A 9,973-nucleotide genomic window follows, 5' to 3' on the forward strand; every position below is an offset into this window, starting at 1 on the left:
ATCAGTACTAACGGATTTTGATGTCATTTGGCTACGCTTAGCTTTTGCCAGCCTTTCCCACTAAACTAATAATAGAGGATTACGCAAAACTCTGTGTAGGGGCGCCTTTAGTACATACTGAGGATCTACAGCGATACACGAAAATCAATAACAATGAACAAATACATTTCTCTGGCCTCTCTAAACAAACCGCCTTGATGCATCAATGTAATAGTGAAAACTTCTCAAAAAAACTGTTTAAGGTATAGTATAAGTTACGATAGATAGTGCTGCTCTCTGGCGGCAGAACATTGCAGTAATACTCCCTATTAACAAACTCTTCAAAATAAACCAAAAGCGATTGTTCCTCGAATGCCATCCTCAAAAATTTGCTACTGAATTATACTCGTAACCTTTCAACTGTTAATGACAGTCCAAATAGGGGGTATTACTGCAAGTTTTGCCGTCAGAGAGCACTAGCATATACAGTAACTTGTACATACACTGCCTTAAACTGTTTTTGACAAGTTTTCACAAATAATAAAATATGACATTGATGCATCAAGGCGGTTTGTTTACAAAGGGCCTACCGGGAAACGAGTAAATCTAAATTTAGTTATCTGCGTCTTTATCGCTCGAATACGCAAGAGTGATAGAGAGGTTAGATAACGCAATTTCGATTTGCTTGTTTTGCGGTAGACCCTCAGATTGTGATAGGTTGTGGTAGTGGCGTCCCCTACGCAGTTTCGCGTAATATTCTCTATTATCTGGGACGTATACGGAACAAGGTGTTTTATTGGATATTCGTTTTATTTTTTCATTCTACATAAAGTCACTGCTGTCTTACTTAAAATGATGTTTATGAAAAAGCTGTTTCGCTTCCATAATTATTAATTATTTCATCTCAACAAATACATATTGTAGTAATTGGTTTTCTATATCAAAAATATGACACATACGATGAGATCATTGGCACTAGCTAACAAATATAAACTATTTGAAAGCATGAAGGTTACTTTGACAACATACGAATTTACGACGCCTTTACGAGTTCTTGGCGTTCACAGTTTCAAAGTCGCGTTGACGTTAGAGTGAGGCCACACTGATGCGTTGCGTCGTCGCATATATGTGGCATGTCATAAAAAATATATGTAAAATGACGCAGCGTTGACGCTGCGACGACGCTTGCGACGAAACAACGCGACGCAACGCACCAGTATGGCCTCAGTCCTAAAGCACTAGATTTATTTTGGCTATAATAATTAAATTAATTTAAATTGCACGTTTAATTATTTTTATTAAGTTATTTTTAATTAGGAACCAACAAAAACGCCTTAAATTATATCTTTATTTGCATGTTATGTGTGATCTGATGTGCGCTCAAAAATGGTGCACAGATAGTGGGAACTCTTTCACATTTCACACCCTTTGATCGCCAGGCTGGAGGGGCGGCTCATAGTTAACCTTGTCACAATGCACGAAGGCTGATATTAGGTTGTACTCGCGCGCGTCAGATGACGTCGGTGGAGGTCATGTTATTTTAACAACCGGCCTCATTATGATCCCTGGGCCTTTTGAACTCCATGCCTATTATATACAATACAACGCTCCATTGTAACAATCAAATTGACAATTTGAACAGAAATTAAATTACCGTCAATCTCATCTAGCGTCCACACGTACAAAATTTAATCACTAATTTTATATTTATGGCCACAGTCGAGCGCTTGAAATAAAAAAAATGCCCCCAAGCACGTCGAAAATTGTCATTTTTGCGATTTTGACGTACGCGAGGTGCGTACGTCAAATCTTACAATCTTATAAAAATTGTAACCGTGCTCGTCTTTTGCGGTTAATGGGTTAATGCTTGGAGGATTTAACAACTGGAGTCGCCTTTAAGAGCTTACCTCTCTGTCGAAAACCTCGACCAATGGTCAGATGTATTGTATGGATTGACGTTCATCTGACTTGGCTATTTGTACGTTACGTACATTTGACGTGCCCCTCCCCCGCAAAAATCGGCAGATTGTACACAAAATTGTTACATTCTCCAAGGGTTAATCATATTGAAGTAAGGTTTAATTAGGTGAACGCCACGCCTGTCTTGTGCGGCGCGTCAACGTGAACCTTGTCGAAATGCACGAAGGTTGATATAAAATATAAACTTTTTTTGTGGACAATTTTACACAGATCGACATAGCCCCAAACTAAGCAAAGCTTGTACTATGGGTACTAGGCCACAATATACATACGTATATAGATAAATACATACATATATACATAGAAAACACCCATGACTCAGGAACAAATATCTGTGTTCATCACACAAATAAATGCCCTTACCGGGATTCGAACCCGGGACTATCGGCTTCATAGACAGGGTCACGACCCACTAGGCCAGACCGGTCATCATACGTATTGGGCTGTAACTCGTCGCGCGTCAGTTGACGTGATTGGCGGTCAAAGGGTTTACTCGTATTGTCTAGATATAGACTGAGAAAGGGTTTCTCACTATATATGACTACTATTTTATGAGATGTGTGAATGGACATGATTAGTGATGTTTTTAAAATTATAAATGAGCGCAGATGCAGAGTAGGTCTAATTTATTATTGGAATAAGGGTTATAATTGTGAAAAATACACATAATTTCGCTGCGGGTTTATTCTTATATTTCTCGATTTTCAAGGCGTTGACGTTTTCGTGATGAGACGTGAGATGACGTAACTATTTCTTTTTTTATCAATTACCAGTTATTGGATACCGGCTTATGTTTTTGCAGCTCGAACGCAAATAAGTTTTTATCTTAGAAATATTTTCGATACAAGCTTTTATTGACTACTTTTCTTTATACAGTCATGTTTCTTATTGACACGTTTCTAACGAGCCCAAACGTGATGAGATTGCGTTATTTTATTACAGTGTTCCTATGGCCACCTTTGGCCACCATCATCAGGTGGGCCTGATGGTACAGTCGCCATCAGATATATCGAAGCGACCGAGGTGCTCATAATATCTAAACACGCACTCCTAACGCCTTGACAATAGAAGCGTGTTCGGAAATTTGTGAGCAGTGAGTACCTTGGCCGCCCGATATGTCCGATGGCGTTGGTTCGTGTCATCCACGATGACGCGCAGATTTGTCAAATCTAACCTTTAATAACATGACAATACGCTTCAAGGCACGCGTCTTCGTGAATGACACGATACTATAACATTGTATTATCTCCAAAGTTACGTAAGCACGCTAAACAACTGTAAAACGTTTTCTTGTTAGGTTAAATGCTTCTTAGTACGGTCGCCAAATCTCAAAAGCCCTCTAGAAACACGATTTAATTGACTCGGCTCGGCCTTACCCACTACCGGTATCAATGTGTTCGGACAGTTCTCCTGATCACCGTACATGCGGTAGTAAAGCGGAAAAATGGTGGAGGGGATAGTAATGACGTCACAAAGATGGCGGCCGGACCTATTCTTTTTGGCGGTGTATCTCGAAAACCACTTAACCGATTTTAATCATCGAGGTGTCAAATAATAGCTTATATTATGGAGATTATTTCCTTTTCTACAAACATTTACGTGAAACCTATAGAAAAAAAAATAATCACAGAAAACAGTTTTTTTATAAAACAATTTTTTTTTTATTTTGTAAAAATCTCCGTAAATATTAGCATTTCGCAAATTTTGTTTCATATAAAACATATTGCTTCATTATCAAGGAATATAATGAGCCTTAAAACATACAGATCGAGTAATAAACAATGAAGCTACACTCATTTATTTGCGCATGGGTAACGATAACTGGCTTTTACCGGTCGAAACTGTGGTGACTGTTACGATACGTATTGAATGGAATTTATAGAGTATCGGTTTTAATTACTGAAATTATAATGACAATTATAAAAACCAGACACAATAATGTTACCTTACTTCGACGTTTAGTCTCTTTTTTCGTCTTAATCATAGGTAGGTACATATTTCTTTTTACTTAAAAATTTTATACAGGGTGAACTTTTAACCACCAGTCATACTCTGCGCAGCGACTTTATAGGTCATACTGAATAACTTTTACTATTAGTAGTCCCCAAGCCGCTCCGAGGCCAGATTTAATTGACTCAGCTCGGCCTTACCCACAACCGGTATCAATGTGTTCGGGCGTTTCTCCTGATCACCGTACATGCGGTAGTAAAGCGGAAAAATGGTGGGAGGGGATAGTAATGACGTCACAAAGATGGCGTCCGGACCTATTCTTTTTGGCGGTGTATCTCGAAAACCACTTAACCGATTGTATTCATCGAGGTGTCAACTAATAGCTTATATTATGGAGATTATTTCCTTTTTACAAACATTTACGTGAAACCTATAGGAAAATAATAATCACAAAAAACATTTTTTTTTATACATTTGGTTGGTAGGTTTGTCTTATGTTTTAAAGCAGTAAAATCTTTCAAGTCGAAACACAGTATAAATATACATTTTGTTGTCTAATCTAAAAGTATGATGTTCATTGTTTTTTTTTTTTTTTTTTATACTACGTTGGTGGCAAACAAGCATACGGCCCGCCTGATGGTAAGCAGTCTCCGTAGCCTATGTACGCCTGCAACTCCAGAGGAGTTACATGCGCGTTGCCGACCCTAAACCCGCCCCCCCTCGTTGAGTGTTTAAGACTGATTAGTGATTACTGAATTAAATAACATGCTATTTGTTATTTTTGTTTTATTTTTTAAATCAGGTATTAATTTATTCACTATGTATCACTATACAGGCAAAATGTGTATCATAGTTGGTCTGTAAGTACTTACTACTTGTGTCGAATATAGGTATAAGATGAAATTTTAACCACCAGCCATACTCTGCGCAGTGACTTTACAGGTCATACTGAACAACTTTTATTATGGGACCAATGCCGAATCACGCAAGAAAATTTGGATCTGGAATGACACCCACTGGCTGTGCCCTACCACACAAAGCGAGATGACATTCACAATGCCCATACCTCTCTTTTGGACGTAGTTTAAGGACGTACCCGGGTCCATGACGCATGCTCGCCACACCGCTGCTAAAAATAAGCTGACGCACCGTAAATTGAACTGCGTAAAAATCGCAAAAAATATTACACGGAGATCTTATGGCAGACACCGTACCGGTGACGTAAAAGACGCAACTGTTTTGCGAACAAAAAAGATTCGCGTGAAGCACGTCACTGCGATTCCGTACCGTCACCGTTTTTTAAACAGCGGTGTGGGGAGCATGCGTCAAAAACGGTACGCATACGACGCGTCACTGCGATTCCGTATCGTGACCGTTTTTTAAGCTGCGGTCTGGTCGCACCTTGTATTGTATTGTATTGTATTGTATTGTATTGTATTGTATTGTATTGTATTCGGGCGATTTTTCCGCAACTCGACGACTTGCGCCTATTTTGCGTGATATGTTGGGGGTGGGCTAGTCCTGCCAGCCCAGCTCCTCGAGGAATCCTATCAAACCTTTGATGTTGAGTAGGACCTCGGGGAGGTCTCTCGGAGATCCGAGATGTTTAGCCCTGTATGGAGTCACTCCGCTGCATTCCAGCACCACGTGAGAGGCTGTTTCTTCTGTCTCCATGCAACCTCGGCACAGGGGACTGTCTGTGACACCTGTTGTGAAAAGATGTTTGTTAAATAGTCCATGACCTGTTATGACACTGGTTACCATACTCAGTCGGACCTTCCCTAGTTGCAGGAGCGCCCTTGTGAGTTTTCCGTTGATGCCAGGCATGGCTTCTTTTGCCTGTCTGCATCCAGTCTGGTTCAGCCAGTGTTCTGTGTGTAGTTTCCCTGTACGTGCCAGCAGCATTGAGCGTACCTTGCTAAATGGTATCGGAAGAATCGGTTCCGGACCAATTGCCCCCGCATTCGATCCTTGCCTGGCAAGCTCGTCCGCAGCATCGTTACCTCGGGATCCACTGTGTCCCTTGATCCATTGTAGGGTGATCTTGTTATTATGACATACCTCCATTAGTCGTTCGTGGCATTCGTGTATAGGTTTGGATGTAACTATATGGCTATGTAGAGCCATTAAGACTGCTCTACTGTCGGAGAGTATGCGGATGGAGGATCCTACTACCTTCCTTGCAGTGATGGCAGCCGCCGCGTTTATGATGCCCATGCACTCAGCTTGGAATACCGAGTTATGGGCTCCTAGCGGAGTGGTGATCGACATGTTCAGGTCTTCTGAGAAGGTTCCAGAGCCCGATCCGCTGTCTGTTTTGGACCCATCAGTGAAGATTCTCAGCTCCCGGGGATTGAGTCCTTCATGATTGTCGTCCTCATATAACTGTATTTTGTACCTTTTATCGAAGATAGCTTGTTTGTGAATCCGGTCCGTGCCTGACCTAAGCACTGGAAATTCGTCATACACCTTTTCCAGGCATTTTGTGTGAAGAGCTCCTGTGATGTTAGACCATATCTTGAGGGTTCGCAACCTTACCGCTGAGAGACTGGCCTCTTGCTGTATGTGTAGGTGCAGCGGTGGAAGGTTTAGCATGACCTCCATGGCTGCAGTCGGGGTAGACCTCGTGCAGCCAGTGGTGGCCGCGCATGCGAGCCTTTGAAGTCTTTGTAGTTTGTCTCGTACGTTGCCTAGGTTTGTTCTTGGCCACCAAACCAGAGCACCGTAACAGAGTAAGGGGCGGATTATCGTCTTATAGAGCCAGAGGGTAATTTTCGGGTTGAGTCCCCACCTCTTACCAATCATCCTTCTGCACTGCCAGAAGACAACTCCCGCCTTGTCTATCCGTTTGTTGATGTGGTTGTTCCAATTGAGTTTATTGTCGAGAGTTAGTCCTAAGTACTTAACTTCATCGGACAGCTGTAGCTCAGTTTGGAAAAGTGTTGGTCTTGATGCGTCTAGTGCCTAATTCGTGTAGTATGTTGAATCTAGGATATCTAGACTGCTGAATAAAACTATAGCGGACTGTATACACTAATTTAATTACTGATAATTACAGAGGTATTTTTGGCGCGACGCGATATGTGTGCGTTCCGCGAGCCGTGATTTCAATTCTGACCGTCCCCCCGCGGACCGGCCCCGGTCCCCGTCGCTGGCTAACCGGTCCGGTGACGTGACGGTGGACGTCATCGCTGTTGCTGTGGAGTTAATTCGATGCGGCGGCGGGCTTGTCGCCAACAGGTCTGGTAAAGTTGGTCGCACCTTTATATGGGACAGTCAAAATTTTTTTCGCGATTTCGGAATTGGTCCCATAGTAAAAGTTGTTAAGTATGACCTATAAAGTCGCTGCGCAGAGTATGACTGGTGGTTAAAAGTTCACCCTGTATAAAATTTTTAAGTAAAAAGAAATATGTACCTACCTATGATTAAGACGAAAAAAGAGACTAAACGTCGAAGTAAGGTAACATTATTGTGTCTGGTTTTTATAATTTTAATTATAATTTCAGTAATTAAAACCGATACTCTATAAATTCCATTCAATACGTATCGTAACAGTCACCACAGTTTCGACCGGTAAAAGCCAGTTATCGTTACCCATGCGCAAATAAATGAGTGTAGCTTCATTGTTTATTACTCGATCTGTATGTTTTAAGGCTCATTATATTCCTTGATAATGAAGCAATATGTTTTATATGAAACAAAATTTGCAAAATGCTAATATTTACGGAGATTTTTACAAAATAAAAAATAATAATTTTATAAAAAAACTGTTTTTTGTGATTATTTTTTTTCCTATAGATTTCACGTAAATGTTTGTAGAAAAGGAAATAATCTCCATAATATAAGCTATTATTTGACACCTCGATGATTAAAATCGGTTAAGTGGTTTTCGAGATACACCGCCAAAAAGAATAGGTCCGGCCGCCATCTTTGTGACGTCATTACTATCCCCTCCACCATTTTTCCGCTTTACTACCGCATGTACGGTGATCAGGAGAACTGTCCGAACACATTGATACCGGTTGTGGGTAAGGCCGAGCTGAGTCAATTAAATCTGGCCTCGGAGCGGCTTGGCGACCGTACTATCTATATTGCACTTGAAATTCATGTTTAGAAAAGCTTAAGGTGTGTGAAGGAGATTAAGTCAAGTAATTCTGACAATAACTTCATATCATTTGAGGGTGCGGATATTACTACGCTTGTAGTATTCCGGGTACTTAAATAACACCATAGAACAATGTGTAATCAAATCCATACATTTTCAAAATTTCAAGGATCTTAACTGCAATAATTTATTGCAACTTAAAAAAACCGTTTCTCTAAACGTTGTATACAAAATGTTTATTGCATATTTCGATTAAGAATATTACCTATTCATTTAAAAGGTTACCTAATTTCCTGTGGACTTTTTAATACAACAAAATTCGAATATTAATTAAAATTGAAACTTTATTTATAATTTTATTATGATTATTGTCTGATTTGAATTTTTATAATGTATCAAATGCTTTCTCTAAATTCTAAGATTGGATGTCATTTCATGTACGCATACTCTGTATTCGTAGGTATTTAAATAAAAGTAAACAAACAATTTGTAAATTTTCGGGTAGTTACACAACCAAACAAACCAACCAAATACAAAACCGCTGTCACTGAAGGACTTGACATTTACCTACATTATTTGATCATGTAATGTTTTCATCTACCCTGGACTGGCTTGAGGATCCATTCGAGGGTAGATTTTATTAACTTTTATTTAAACACCTAAAGATACAGAGTACAAGGCCGCAACTCATGTAGCCGCATTTGACCCAATATTTATTATGAGATGCATGCTATTATGGCAAATGATAGATATTTGTGCAATTTCAATAGCCATGTGAGTTGTCGGTCTCAGATCTCATACGTTATCACAAACCATTGGAAGTACGGCCGAAAACAGTAGCTAAACCTATTAACCCTGCGCGCGTCAGTTGACGTCTTTGGCAGTCAACGGGTTAAATCGAACCTTTTAGCCTCGTGAGGTCTCTTATATAATAAAAGGGTTCAAATTCATAAATAAAAGGTTGTTTTTGGAACTTTGGAGACAAGGCTCTCCGGGTGAAATTACCAATTTACTTATGTTACTTTAAATATACTTACGCAGTAACTATTCATGGTTTTTATTGGTGGTTTAGATACTTCTGTGTTCGGCCGGATTAAAAATAGAAATTATTGATTATTAGAAAAAACGACTTAAAATCTAGAAAATACGGTACTGTCACCGTTATATGATAAACTCATTTATGTGAAAATTACCGCGTACTTTGAGACCCCACTATGTCAGAAAAAAACTGTTCAGGTATAAAGCTGTATATGTATATCCTTTCGATGGACACATGTCTTTGCTGCTAAGAGGGACAGATAACACATACCTTTCTCCGTTCCTGCAAGCAAAAATGTATGCCTAAAATGAAGCTTAAAACGCACGCACGAACGTTCCATCGTATACACTGTTACCCTATGATCGCCACACCTATCGTGTGCGGCGCGTCATCGTGAAACTTCGAATGCACGAAAGTTAAGACGAAAGGGGACGACCGCCCCGAAACAGCCTTTCCATACAAACGTAGTCCCTATTTTCCTCTCTGGATATTTACATTATTCAAAATATGTTTACACAATTTGATGTGTTTTAATCATAGCTATGCCCCCCGACCCTTTGATTTTTATCGACTTTTTCAATATTATAAGAGTTAGGAGCATTTAAAAATTTGTATGGACCCTGTTTTTCGCTACTAACTTTCATAATAATTAATAAAAAAAACGGTGTATTCCCATCTGTCCCCTCCGGGCACAGATGGGAATAGGCGCTACATACAAATCATTCCCATCTGTGCCCGCCTCTTATATGGCGGTGGTCACGTGGGGCGGCCACTGATGGGAATTTATAAAAAAAAAAAAACGAAAAAACCAAACGGTCGGGCATAGCTATGACTAAATTACATAAAATTCTGTAAAAATATCTTCCATAATGTCAATATCCAGGGAGGAAAATGAGAACTACGTTTGTAACGAGAATCGA

The sequence above is a fragment of the Cydia pomonella genome, chromosome 18 (genome assembly GCF_033807575.1).
Source record: "Cydia pomonella isolate Wapato2018A chromosome 18, ilCydPomo1, whole genome shotgun sequence".
Classification (NCBI taxonomy): domain Eukaryota; kingdom Metazoa; phylum Arthropoda; class Insecta; order Lepidoptera; family Tortricidae; genus Cydia; species Cydia pomonella.